Here is a 14526-nt window from a genome sequence, read left to right as displayed (position 1 = left end):
ATATTAACTAAATTACCAAGATTGGCGTTACGAACGCACAGACAAACATGAACACATCTCGTTTGACAACCGCGGAAACTCGCTGTCAAAACGCTGCAGTGAAAAAACGCGGCAGCAGCAGCGAGCGAATTGATCTTCGTGCTGCGTCTCGCATCAACATGAACGAAGCCGCGAAAACACAGTGCGCAGCGGACTGTCCCCATCGCAGATGGCTTTCAAGTAGAGTGTACTAGAATTCAATTGAGTGGCTGGGGCGGCGCATGCTTTGCAGTGAGGCGCGCGACGACGAAAAATACTGTGGCGGCGCTGGGATGGAAGTGGATTGGGCAGCATCAAGGTCGCGCCGTTGGAAACTGCTGGCGATACTTCTTGGAAGGGTCATTCGTACTACTTCGCGCGCTGGTATATGCGTTCAGAGCACCCGAATGGTGTTTGTAAATGGATATGCCATGTATTTATGCCTTAGGAATAGATGCCTTTCTATCTCTTCTTTATATTTTTTTTAATGCCGCATGGTGATTGCGCGTGCACATTGCGGCCGCAGTGTCGGCTTTCATTCTACTATGTTATTGTACGGTTCCCTTTGGTTAGCTCAAATAATGTTCTTGTTCTTCAAGCAGCATGCATCTCTTGCGTGTATTTATGCACATACAGTTTTCCATTAGTAGGTCTTGTGAAATGCAGACGCAAAGGCATGTCAACTACCTGCTTGTCGCTTCAAACAAATAAAACATATCTGCCCCGTCAGGCACCCTGTACGCAGATTTACGGAAAGCATTTTTATAGTAAAAAAAAAAGAAAGCTGCATTGCAACATTCCACTCATGTTTCCGTCTTCTTCGCGTAACAGAATGCGGAGTAATTGGTACTGGGTTTTTTATTGCGGTCGGACTTTGGGCGCCGAAAACGTTTTTAGGTAGCCATTATATATGGTAGTTCTTTGGCCAGTAAGCCGTCAAAATGTTTTGTCCAGTCCATGCTTAACAAACAAACAAAGCAGTAGCCTAATCAGCGGGTATATTGCAGATATGGCATTGCGTTGATAAAATTAAACTCACAGGTTCAAACTAGGTCGCGGAATTCAATGGGAATGAAATGGAAACACACTTCTCTTCAGTTGCCCGTTAAAGAACCTCAGGTGGTGAGCTCATAATCATATCGCCAGACGTAAAACGCCAGAATTTGTTTAGTTAGAAAGAAAAGCAGATAACTGCGTCTTTCGGCTTTTTTCTAGGGGTCTAAACGAAAGAAATTATTATCTAGTCCGATTTCTGAGAAAAACTTGTGACGCTTATCATATATTTCATGCCTAAATGTAATGCCGTTCCCAACTGTTCGTCCGCTGAACTGAGCAGCTTCTCTATTATAAACGGCTGCTTTCAGTTATCCGGTGCACTATCGTATGAACAGTAATGAATCAATTAAAGGAAAGGCATGCCTCACATACATGCATAGGTATTTGTAGATCTGCTGTGTTCGTTGAAGAAGTATGGTACCACATTTGACATCAAGTTTTAATGAGTTGAAGACATGGTGAGACCGCCAAAAAGAATGTCTTCCTTGCCTGAATCCAGTTAGCAGATTGACAGGCTGCCCAAAAACGGGGCGTTTACATTGAGTGACAGGTGCGAACTTGTTCAGCAGCATCGAGTTTTATACAATAATTACTAGAGTGAACTCTGGTGCTAGTGCCTACGGGAGCTGTTATCGGGGTGGTTGTACCAGCATTAGAATTATAGGAAGTACATCGTTTTGCCTAAACTCCGTTCTTCAAGCGGCTTCGTGACTTTGTAAACGCGTAATTTCCAACAATGCACTTCGTAATAAATAATTAAGTAAACAGCACTAAAATTGCCCGACGGCAGGATTAGAAAACAGGATCTCTGGCACAGAAGCCCGATATTGAAACCATTACGCTGCAGACGCATGCATGGAAAGGCGATATGAAACGACCTTATGAATTTATCGTGTGCATGCCGGTGCCTTGAGACGCTTGGCGCGTTTCAATTTCGCCATCTCGACAAGCTCAATCGTTGCAACTACTAGCAATTGTGCGTGTTCGCAGCGTCTTCTGCACTTCGAAGAGTATAGATTGCTCTGAAATTTACGACAATGAAGGCATATAAGGCGTAATAAACAAAGCCACAAGAACGCCTGAATCCACGAGCACGAAGATCAGACAAATCCATGTACTTTCCATCATTTCCATGGTACTGCAGCGCCAGAGTTCCCTCTAGGATACTGTACAAAATTCTATGTTCAGCATAACCGATTGGCACCCGTGCGATCATTCTCTCGGGAACTGGTGGGCCTCGGCGCAACGGCCACGACTCCCCAGTAGCACAATCATTCGGAATAAGAGTCCTCACTTGCATCGGCCCCTCACCTTCGAGACTTCAAAAGCACTGTTATGCCTTACATTCGAACGGAAATGGCTAGTCGATAATTTTTTATAGTGAATCCTGAAGTAGAATACAATCTGAGTAGCAAATACTATACGATTATATGTTTCCAATTCATTTCGCCTGCTGGCATGTGGAAGGAGATCGCCAGTCAAGGCACGGAGATTACATAGGTAAAGACTTCCCGGTCTCCCCGATTCAGTCTGAGTACATATGCAATATATTTTCCCTAACATTGTTGTTCATATTGTTGTCCAATAATTGCTTTGATTCCTTTTCTCGGAAAGTCGATTGGTTCACCTGGGGCTGGTGCAGTTTTTAAAAGAAACACGCTTACTACGGTCGGGAGTTTTCATTTTGTCAATCAGTGCATTTAAAACATTTGACAATATTTCTCTTACTCGTATGTCTTTGATATATATATGACTATGTACCCTTAGATTTACCTAGAAGTGCATTGGTCATCTGCATCTTTTCGCGCCACGCAGGCAATAAGCCTAGTTCATTTCACTATAACATTGTTTTCTTTGATCATTGTCCCTGATAGATATTCCATCAACGAGAAGAGCGCGTCAAATGACACGATATCAATAAAACTTTCTTTCGCAGCTCCATGTTGTAGATAGGCGGCTTCTGTGGCAAAAATAACGTGTTACTTTTAGAAAACAGTGTTAAAAATAGCAGTTCACCTGGCTAAACAACAATCGGTAGGGGCCTACAATATTCGCCGGTGCACCAAAGGAAGTAAAATGCAAAATTTTACTGCACAGAGTTTCTGCGTGAAAAACTGGACGTCCGCCAGCGTCTGCGCAACGGACGACGCACATGACAACGACATCAAAATTGAAGACGTCATGTTGTATAACCCATGCTTCAAATATGTAAACGTAGCAAAAGGGCGTCTATATAAATTTGCAGTTGAAATAGAGCACCATTCTAAGATAGTACGCGTGCAATCGGTCTCAGCACCGGCAGCGAAATTACGTTGAATATGCCGCGAAGCGCGTCTCCGCCCCAGTCCAGTTCGCTCGCAGCACCCTCGTACAATTTTTCGACACGCGGCGCCTCAGTGGGAGAGGGCCGTTCTGCCCACGACCATTGTCTAGCACACCCTACTTTCAAGATAGAGCGGCGGCCTGCGCGCGACGGAAGACAGCGCGCTTTCTCCCCGCTTCTCTCCCTTGCGTGCGCCAGGTTGAGCCGCGATCACTGGCTCGCACTGGCACGCTTTAACTCGCACGTACGCCATATGGCGCACGGCGACGATTTTATCGCCCTTGCACTTTATACGGAACCTCACGGCCACGACGACGACAGAAATGCTACTGGTGTGTCTCTGTAATTGCTATCGCAATAACATCATGCCTGAGTCAACCGCAAGCCTCTACCGGTGAACGGACAGACAGCTAGCGCACATATTATGCTAAGAGAAAAGCTTTGGCCTCTACACGTTTGCGAAGCACCGTATATATCAGTTATCGTTCACGTAAATCAGAAGTGGTGATCAGTAAGAATCATTTTAAAGGTCGTAGCTCTTTGGTCTGCTGAAAACAATAGGAGGAAGAGTACGAAAGATCTCCATCGCGCCAACAACAGCATCTTTCAAAGCAGTGGCATATACCAGTGGGCGCCTTCTCGCCACTCTGTTAACCCCATGCCGTCTACATACTCAAATCTCGCGCAATCATCATTTATGTCTCTCTGTACGTAAAACCAAAAAAGCCCGCGTTTAGGCAACTGTGTTCAATCTTCGCAAGACAGATTTTGCTTACTTTGGGTCCACAGAACGTTTTACTGCCGCAATATTGTTTTGCCAGGCATACTTGTAAGAACCTCAAAACATATTTCTTCCTTTCTTGTTCTTTCTTTTTTTTTCTGCTTCTCGCTAGCAGTAAAATTGTTGTAGCGGACACCAGTCGACTGGCAAGTAGCTGCAAGCTTTCTTTTTCAACGGTGCACTCACTTCGAAAACGTAGGCTGCTCACTGCAATAAAAAGAAACGAGCTTACACCCGGGACGATTTATTTTCGACCATTGATTGAGTAGCGGCGGAGCAAAGTTCTCGCAACAGTGCCTTGTCTCCGCTGCCGCGCACGCCGAAAGAAACTGGGTCCCGACGATCGATTTGCGGTTTAGCCTGCGCTGCCGGCTGTGCCTATTTTGGACGTTTTCAAACCGTTAGTCTGGCATTAATGATCCTTGCCTGAGATCGCAACTTTCCACCGAGCGTCACCGAAGCAACGAAGGCAGCGCACAGCTCATTGCGGGAGGACGTTAACGTACCTGGTAGAGAAGGGTCGTATCAGTAAGTTTCAATCGCACGTTCTTAAGTGACAGTCTTTCGCGAGTAACGATGCCGTTCTCGTTTAGCTCACCATTGCGCTCTGAAAGTTACAGAGCGGTCCTGTGGCAAGTGGTGTTGATAGCTTGCTTTTGATTATTTTCTCTAGTACCTCGCCGCTGGAAAATTAAGAGATTAAAGTAACGGAATGACAGCGCAAGTGGCCTGTGTGAAGCTGCTTTTAGAAAAATATACAGGGCGTCCCAACTGCCATGCACCAAGATTTAAATATATACAAATGCCACGTAGCTGGACACAACCAAGGTAGTATTGTTTGTCGTCACTTATAGATACTCAGACTACTTCTTTTTTGCATTCTGCCCGATTACATAATTAGTCTTAATTAATTATATCCTCATATATTATAATTAGCTGAAAAGTGTCAATGAGAAAATTGCAAAGCAACTTGAAAATCTCCCGATACAGCTTTCTGTTGCTCTATACGTGCTACATAATAGGGTTTTTCCGACCGTGAAACCAGCCCGTGAATACAAGCAAAATTGCAGCACGACTGGCCGCTCGAGACATTTTGCGCGTATTCGCGGGCTTCTTCCACGCTCGGAAAAACACTTTTATGTAGCAGGTATTGATGAACAGAAAGCTGTAACGGGAGTTTTTCATTTTGCTCTACAGTTGTCTCATTGACAATTTTCATCTTATTATCACATTTGAAAATATGAATAATTAATTATGAATAAATATATCATCAGGCCTGCCCGGACAGGCCACCATTGGAATCTGAACCTGGCAACGCTTAACAGTAGAACGTTATCTAGTGAGGCGAGTCTAGCAGTGCTATTGGAGGAATTAGAGGGCAGTAAATGGGATATAATAGGGCTTAGTGAAGTTAGGAGTACAAATGAAGCATATACAGTGCTCAAAAGCGGACACGTCCTGTGCTACCTTGGAAGCGGAGAGACGAGAACTAGGAGTAGGATTCCTGATTAATAAGAATGTAGCTGGTAACATACAGGAATTCTATAGCATTAACGAGAGGGTAGCAGGTCTTGTTGTGAAACTTAATAAAAGGTAAAAATTGAAGGTCGTACAGGTCTACGCCCCTAATATCCAGTCATGATGACCAGGAAGTCGAAAGCTTCCTGGTCACCATGGTCATCAAAGTCGAAATCGGCGATGGATAAAGTCAAAACAAAATACACTATACTGATGCGCGACTTCAATGCCAAGGTAGGCAAGAAGCAGGCTGGAGATAAGTCAGTGGGGGAGTATGGCATAGGCTTTAGGAATAGCAGGAGGGAGTTATTAGTAGACTTTGCAGAACAGAATAATATGCGGATAAGGAATACCTTCTTCCGCACGCGGGATAGCCGAAAGTGGGATTGGATGAGCCTGAATGACGAGACTAGAAATGAAATAGACTTTATACTCTGCGCAAACCCTGGCATCATACAAGATGTGAACGTGCTCGGCAAGGTGAGCTGTAGTCACCATAGGATGGTAAGAACTCGAATTAGCCTAGACTTAAGGAGGGAACGCAAGAAACTGGTACATAAGAAGCCGATCAATGAGTTAGCGGTAGGTGGGAAACTAGAGGAATTCCGGATCAAGCCACACAACAGGTATTCGGCTTTAACTCAGGAAGAGGACCTTAGTGTTGAAACAATGAACGCGAATCTTACGGGCATCATTAAGGAGTGTGCAATAGAAGTCGGTGGTAACTCCGTTAGACAGGATACCAGTAAGCTGTCGCAGGAGACCAAACATCTCATCAAGAAACGCCAACGTATGAAAGCCTCTAACCCTACAGCTAGGATAGAACTGGCAGAACTTTCCAAGTTAATGAACAAGCGTAAGACAGCTGACATAAGGAAGTATAATATGGATAGAATTGAACATGCTCTCAGGAACGGAGGAAGCCTAAAAGCAGTGAAGAAGAAACTAGGAATGGGCAAGAATCAGATGTGTGCGTTAAGAGACTAATCCGGCAATATCACTACTGATATGAATGAGATAGTTCAATTGGCCGAGGAGTTCTATAGAGATACATACAGTACCAGTGGCACCCACGACTATAATGCAAGAGAGAATAGTCTAGACGAATTTGAAATCCCACAAGTAACGCCTGAAGAAGTAAAGAAAGCCTTGGGAGCTATGCATATGCGTAAGGCAGCTGGGGAGGATCAGCTAACAGCAGATTTGTTGAAGGATGGTGGGCAGATTGTTCTAGAAAAACTGGCCACCCTGTATACGCAATGCCTCTTTACCTCGAGCGTACTGGAATCTTGGAGGAACGCTAACATAATCCTAATCCGTAAGAAAGGGGAAGCCAAAGACTTGAAAAATTATAGACCGATCAGCTTACTGTCCGTTGCCTACAAAGTATTTACTAAGGTAATCGCAAATAGAATTAGGAACACCTTAGACTTCTGTCAACCAAAGGACCAGGCAGGATTTCGTAAAGGCTACTCAACAATAGACCATATCCATACTATCAATCAGGTGATAGAGAAATGTGCGGAATAAAACCAACCGTTATATATAGCTTTCATTGATTACGAGAAAGCATTTGTTTCAGTCGAAACCTCAGCAGTCATGGACGCATTACGCAATCAGGGTGTAGACGAGCCGCGCGTAAAAATACTGAAAGATATCTACAGCGGCTCCACAGCCACCGTAGTCATCCATAAAGAAAGCAACAAAATCCCAATAAAGAACGAAGTCAGGCAGGGAGATACGATCTCCCCAATGTTATTCACAGCTTGTTTACAGGAGGTATTCAGATACCTGGATTGGGAGGAATTGGGGATAAGAATTAACGGAGAATACCTTAGTAACTTGCAATTCGCTGATGATATTGCCTTGCTTAGTAAGTCAGGGGACCAATTGCAATGGATGTTCACTGATATGGAAAGGCAAAGCAGAAGGGTGAGTCTAAAAATTAAGCTGCAGAAAACTAAAGTAATGTTTAACAGTTTTAGAAGAGAACAGCAGTTTACGATAGGTAGCGAAGCACTAGAAGTGGTAAAGGAATACATCTACTTAGGGCAGGTAGTGACCGCGAATCCGGATCACGAGACTGAAATAATCAGAAGAATAAGAATGGGCTGGGGTGCGTTTGGCAGGCATTCTCAGATCATGAACAGCAGGCTGCCATTATCCCTCAAGAGAAGAGTGTATAACAGCTGTGTATTACCAGTACTCACGTACGGGGCAGAAACCTGGAGGCTTACGAAAAGGGTTCTACTTAAATTGAGGACGACGCAACGATCTAGGGAAAGAAGAATGATGGGTGTAACGTTAAGGGAGAAGAAAAGAGTAGATTTGGTGAGGGAACAAACGCGAGGTAGTGACATCTTAGTTGAAATCAAGAAAAAGAAATGGGCATGGGCGGGGCATGTAATGAGGAGGGAAAACAACCGATGGTCTGTCAGGGTTACGGACTGGATTCCAAGGGAAGGAAAGCGTAGCAGGGGGTGGCAGAAAGTTAGGTGGGCGGATGAGATTAAGAAGTTTGCAGGGACGACATGGCGACAATTAGTACATGACTGGGGTAGTTGGAGAAGTATGGGAGAGGCCTTTGCCCTGCAGTGGGCGTAACCAGGCTGCTGCTGCTGACTATTATTATTATTATTATTATTTTTATTATTATTATTATTATTATTATTATTATTATTATTATTATTATTATTATTATTATTATTATTATTATTATTATTATTATTATTATTATTATTATTATATAATTAGGCGGAATGCCAAAAATAGTCTCAGTATCCTCAAGCGACGGCAAATAACATTTCCTTGGTTCTGTCCAGCTACGTGGCATTTGCATATTGTGAAATCTTGGTGCATGATAGTTGGGACACCCTGCATAGACCTAAAAGGGCACAGGGAAATTGTTCTTTAAGAGCGGAGCTGTTCTGAGTCGAGCCTACGCAGCGCGGCATGTGGTGTCACGCAAGGCGGGTGGGGGGGGGGGGGGGGGCTGCAAGTTAATGACCGCTATGGGGGATAGGACATGGGGGGGGGGGGTTAGGAGAGGGGGCATAGGAGCAGGTGTCTCGCGATGCCCCGATGGCTTCCGTTGGGCGCGAGCGGCAACGCAGACGTCGCGCAAATTCCGAGCTTCGAGAGCGACAAGCGCAAGCGAAGCTTGCAGCGGAGGGAGGCCGCTACCGCCGAGGATCGAGAACGGGAAGCGCAAGCCAAGCGCTGGTGGAGGCAAGCCAACCCCCCTCCCCTTTCAAGCGAACGCAACCCAAGCGAAGCACCCGCACAGGCAAACAACACCCAACTTCGAGAGTGAGAGGCCGATCAGGGACTTTGACGCAGAGAGATATCTCCCACGGAGAATGCCAATGGACGGTTCATGAGAGAATTCCTCGACCGTGAGTGCGGCCACAGCTGCAAGATGTGTGATAGACTGTGGTTTGATTACAACCTCACGCAACTGAAGAGTGTGCGCAATCCGGAAACGCAGCTCGAATCTAGCAAAACGTCGACAACGAGACAAAAGACTTTCATGAAAATCACGTTAAACACGAGTTCGAACTTCAGAAAACGACCACAAGCTTCGCCGTTTCGGCAGCTTTCACTGCATGAAACTTGTTTTACTTTTTGCCGTAATGAATTTATCTGTGTCGTAAACAATAATGTAACGGGTTCCCTTGCGTTTTACGGTCCTTTTCTACTGCGTTTTCTAGAGTTTCCCATTTCTCGCTATGCGGCCTCGGGGTCAGGAGGCACCATGAATTTGCTGCTTTCCCTGCACCAGTTAAGGACGTATATGTTGCGCAGTCCTGACGGTGACTGAGGTGCTGCAGGCAGCCTTTATGACAGCTCCTTTTGTTGTGCACCAAAGCGGTCGGCCTGTTTCGTGTAGGTCATGCCGGCTTAACGACATCGACCACAATGGGGGTTGACGACAAAACCGTACTGCCGTGAAGCAGGCATCGCGTTTCGCAAGTTGAGCCGCCCGCTGCATGTGAGACGCTACCGTGCGAACGAGACGACGTTCCTCCTGTGCATGAAGCCTCTCCAGAGTGCAGATAGCAGCTACCCCATGAAGTACAGCGGAACTCAGCGGCAAGAACGTGAATGATGACCAATGCATAGCTGGAGAGTGGAACTGTATTCCGAACGTGAGTGATGACGCACGCAAATTTATTTACTTATTTTTTATTTATTTATCAGTAACTATATACCTCCTGTACGCTTGACTTGCGAAGGAGAAGACCGTATACCACGTTTTCCAATTGCTATGCCGCAAAGATTGACAGGATAGTCCCGGTGGCGTAACATGCTTGCCCAATCTTTGCCGCAGGATAGAATCTTGAACTTACGGCGTTGCTTCAATCCAGGCTCAGAGCCCTGGGAAATAAGGTTGAGCAATCACTGTTCCGATTCTCTCTCCTTCTCTCTCTTTTTTTTCTTTTTTGTTACTTTCTGCGAAACTTGCGCAAATTGTGACACTTATCGCTGAATCACTGCGTCCGGCGTGGCTCCCTGTGTGATAATTTCAGACGCACATTGTGTTTGGTGGCTGCTGGTCATGCTGCTCCAACAGATCCAACAGCAGTCTGCACCGCGAGAACAAAAAGTACACCATCATTCTCCAGGCTAACGACAGTTAAGAGCTCGTAGAGTATCTGTCAGACACCAACCTACGTCACTTAAAGAGGAGAAAACACAAAACTACGTTGCCATTCCAGCTATGACATTCCTAAAGGATGCCAAATGTTCTTACTGACAACCTAATGTCAACCTGTCTTTCCATGACCGAATTAAAATTAGTGAGGCAGAGTGAAAGCAGAACGTTTGAAATTCAGATACGATGAATTAATTCAATTAATTTCTGCGGTTTTACGTGCTTCAACTGCGATCTGATTATGGGCACTCTGTAGTGCGGTCTCCAGATTAATTTTGACCGTCGGGGGTCCTTAATATTCACCCAATGCACGGTACACGAGCTTTTTAGCGGTTCGAGCATCGAGTGACAGTCTTGTTCTTTTTGCGCAGCGCTTCCAGTTCACCTCCTGAGACGACCGGGGACGAAATTCAAAATAAATCAGAAAAAAATACAAGAAAAATGGCACAGTACAATATTTATGGGTTTTATTAGAGATATCATAGCATAAGTGTAGTTACAAGTTCAGTTACTGAAGTGTCTGCAATAATTAGAATTAATTAGAAACCACTGATTACCACCCGCCAAAGCACAGAATCGTAGACTTTAGAGACCCGCCAGGTGAGCACGACTTTCGCAAAATTCCGGGAAACCCGGAAGTAAAAAGCGGAAGTAGTGGAAAACAGTTGCCTCCCATAGATTGAACATCTGCCTAGCAGAGCGGATGTGACGTCACTCTTACCTCTCTCGCTTCTCTTCTCCCGGCGCTCACCTGCTCGCTCGCTTGTTCGCAACAGCTGCGCGTGCGCGCTCGTTACATTTTCTGACGTCAGCACCGGAAAGGGTGGGTAAGGTGCGCTTCGTGCGCCGCTCGCTAGGGGGCCACGCCCCGGTAGCTGGCGCGCGCTGCGCTTCCTCCTCGCCCTCCCTCGCTCCTCGCCCGCATATCGCGCCAGGGAAAGACGTTCACTCGCTTAACCTAAAGAACACCAACGCCGAGGTGAGAGTGCCACTAAGAGACACCTAAGTCAAAGGGTAGGGTCGCCTACCATTTTCTGCATGCCGCCCACTTCGGCATGCGGCAATCGTGACCGGGATGAAACCCGCGTCCTCGAGCTGAACAGCGCAACGCCATAGCACTTAGCTACCGCGACGAATTAGAATGAATTAAACCATAAACTATTACGCCTATAGCAGTGCAAGTCCTTAGAATATAACGCCTATCGCTCGCGTGTAGCACAGGGTCACGTCGATTCTTTTGCTGGGGGAATATTATCTCCTGACGACCATAAGATTGAAACAGAGCTGTGGTGCGAGTTTAATGGTGCAGCAGGGCTCCGCAGCATAAAACAAACAGAAGGGTTTTGACACTAGTTGAATGGCTGTTTGAGCGCGCACGCTGAAGGCTCGTTGCGGGTTTTCGGTTATGTATTTGGATCGATGGCTGCTGGTGATATGTCATATAATTATGTTTTACAGACAATGATTGCTGGTGAATGGTGGGAGATATTTGGCTATGTCATGTACATCATAAGCAGTTCGTGCGCTTAAAATTATGGCGTTAACCATTTTTTCTGTCTCGTCTATGTGACCTACTTCTGTTCAGCTTGAGTACCGAGACAAAGTGACCCAGGAACAAATAAAGTCACGCATTATTACGACATAAAAATATTTCAAAGGCAGATTTTCGAGGGAACCCTCGATTTGCCGCGAGCATCAACCATAGCCTACCTTAATGAATCTAATGAAGGAACTGATAAGCCATGTGTGATTGTTTAACCGAGTGTTTTAATGAACGCATTAGTAGCTGTTAAAATCAGCGCAGTACACATCAAGAGGTTGATTTATTGGCAACGCATTGCTCGGGAATATGATCGCCAGGAACTGTGCGCGAGCGTCATAATATTGCTCTTTATTTAAATGTAGGGCAAATAATAGTGAATAGAAACTTTATCACGCGGATGTTGTGGCTCGAATGAAAGCATGATCTTTAACAAAAAAAAGAAAGATGAAAGAGAAAAAAAGGAAAAGAAAAGAAAGAAATGCAGCAGTGACTGTGCTTAAGCAGAGTCAAGCAACAGACAGATAACTGATCCATTTTACCGCTGAAGTGCGCATAGCGTAACACTCTGCGGCGGCATTATACCGTAGACTGAGATCTGGACGTGAAGAATGGGACGGGGCAGGGCACGCAAGAAGCACAAAGTAACAACACCACTTCTTGTTCGTCCCGAGTCCGCTTCCTCACGTCTATAGTTCCCAATCTCGTGCCGGAGTTCAGTGTTTCACTACACTGCATAGCCAATTGGCCCACTGTAACCCCCTGTTGGAATGTCCGGTGCACCTGGCCGCAAGAAACGATGGCGTCAGTCGTGCGCGGATCGTCCGAATGTGAAGCCCATCTGGCCGCCCACCACAGACAACAGGGATCAGCTACTTGGATGACTCACTCCCCCCCACCCACCCCCTAGCAGTTTGCGTTTCCCGTTCAGTTGTTCTCTCGAGTGGTGCTTCGACGTGTTCCGCTCCCTCATTGTACGACCTTCGTGCCGTCGCACGCGCCACATCGGGCACAACTCGGAGTGCCAAGGAAGCCCAGCGCTGAAGAATGCGATAACAACATTGTACAGTAGGGCGAGAGACTTCGTGCCATTCCTTTTCCAAAGACTAGAAATTCCGCACTACGCGCTATCCAAGCTATGCAGCCATCGAGTTGGAGCTGGTTGGCAGCGAAGTGGAATTTCGTTCGTGCGTTTGTGCTTTCTTGTTTATTACCATGCGGATATATTCGAACCATGTGTGTGTTTTGTCAGAAGGGTACTGCAGCGTGAAGTTCGCAAACACACAAAAAAAAAGAAACACGCAGCCTACGATCTGCAAAATAAACGCACGCCCGGCAGTCTCAAGCACTTCTTCAACGCCCTCCTCAGAAAAACGCGTTGAGTATATCAAGTTTCCCGCCACCCCGAGGCGTGTATTGCAGTGAATGGACTGCTGGTCAACGGTGCCGTATTGTGTAGGCACCAAATTTCAAGACGCACTTTTTTCGCCTGAAAGAAAAATTGCTTCCGTTAGGCTTTCTGAAACAAATTGTTGTGTGTCATCGTATTAAACGAGCAACCTCTCATATTTTTAGGTAGACCTTCTTTACAGCTGAAAACGTGATAAAAGTGCAATTTTCCTCAACATTGGGATAAATTTTTCTCAAATATTTCGTGACTCTTGCATGTCAAAAAAATTTTATCCGATCATTTCACGCAAGGTTTCCAAGAACGGTTAACAAAATATAATTTTTTTTTATAAAAATATATTGAGATGCCGCAAGGTGGCCTTTTTGCTCGCATTATAAATAAAGTAAAAATAGAGTGGAGGATTACACTGCAGAGTGCACAGTAAATCAGAATTTTACAATGTATTGGGATCAAAGGATTTTTTTAAATTTCTTTATTTACATCGTGTTTTGCTCTTAGGGGCACAATTCAGACTCCTGAGGCAGACAAAACATTTTTTTTCCACAACAAAGTTTTGCAATGCATATCTTTAGACCTAATAAATGCGTACGATTAAAAAAAAGAACAGAAATAAGAGAGGGCCAAGCTTTTCGCTGGTGCCTTTGGCAACGCACACCCACGGTTGTGTACCGAGGGCACAATTTTTCAGCTAACTGCATTTAGCCCTCGAGGTCTCTTTGCATTGGTTACACGGCTTGTGCCACGTGACGTAACGTTAAGGTGTGGTTATGCACGCTCCTTACGCGCTCGGTTTCGGTTTGACGATGACTATTAATCAAACAACTAAAAATCAACAAAATGACGTAGAACTCTTCGCGCCAGCCTATTTTAAATAAGGGTGCTTGATTCGTTTGAAAAGCTGATTTGTTATGATCTCCTCATTAACCACAAACATGCAATTGGCATTGGTGGCCCAATGTTTCTAATTAAAAGTTAATTAATAAATGTTGGTTAATTATATTGCTAGATCAGCGAAGGAAATCTTCTTTTGTCCGCCCTTGCTGCAAATCGTGTTATTATCGCAAATCGTGTTGCAAATCGTGTTATTGCGTGCCGAATTCCCTATTTTATTAATTAGAGACAGTCTTCACTGAAACACCCGATGTATAGTGCTTTCAGGGATAAGAAAATTTGTGAACCAGATACTCACGGGGGGAAAAACAGAAAAAGAAATGAGAAAGTGAAG

General features: G+C 45.2%; 1 protein-coding gene across 8 annotated transcripts in view; it reads left to right on the top strand.

The window, feature by feature from the left end:
* The window catches only part of Oamb (Octopamine receptor in mushroom bodies), a 785439-nt gene that overhangs the window by 372876 nt on the left and 398037 nt on the right, over nucleotides 1-14526 (top strand). Inside the window, exon 1 of one of the 8 annotated variants that reach the window (XM_065426754.1) lies at nucleotides 9752-9844. The exons of 6 other annotated variants lie outside the window; for them this stretch is intronic. The gene's annotated coding sequence lies outside the window, so the exon portion shown is untranslated. Of the gene's footprint in view, nucleotides 1-9751; nucleotides 9845-14526 lie in introns of those variants that run through there. One more of the 8 variants, XM_065426753.1, reaches the window with a different exon arrangement.

The sequence above is a fragment of the Dermacentor albipictus genome, chromosome 1 (genome assembly GCF_038994185.2).
Source record: "Dermacentor albipictus isolate Rhodes 1998 colony chromosome 1, USDA_Dalb.pri_finalv2, whole genome shotgun sequence".
In the NCBI taxonomy this organism is placed as follows: domain Eukaryota; kingdom Metazoa; phylum Arthropoda; class Arachnida; order Ixodida; family Ixodidae; genus Dermacentor; species Dermacentor albipictus.
The sequence above is the reverse complement of the archived record's forward strand: the minus strand, read 5'-3'. Positions and strand labels throughout refer to the sequence as shown.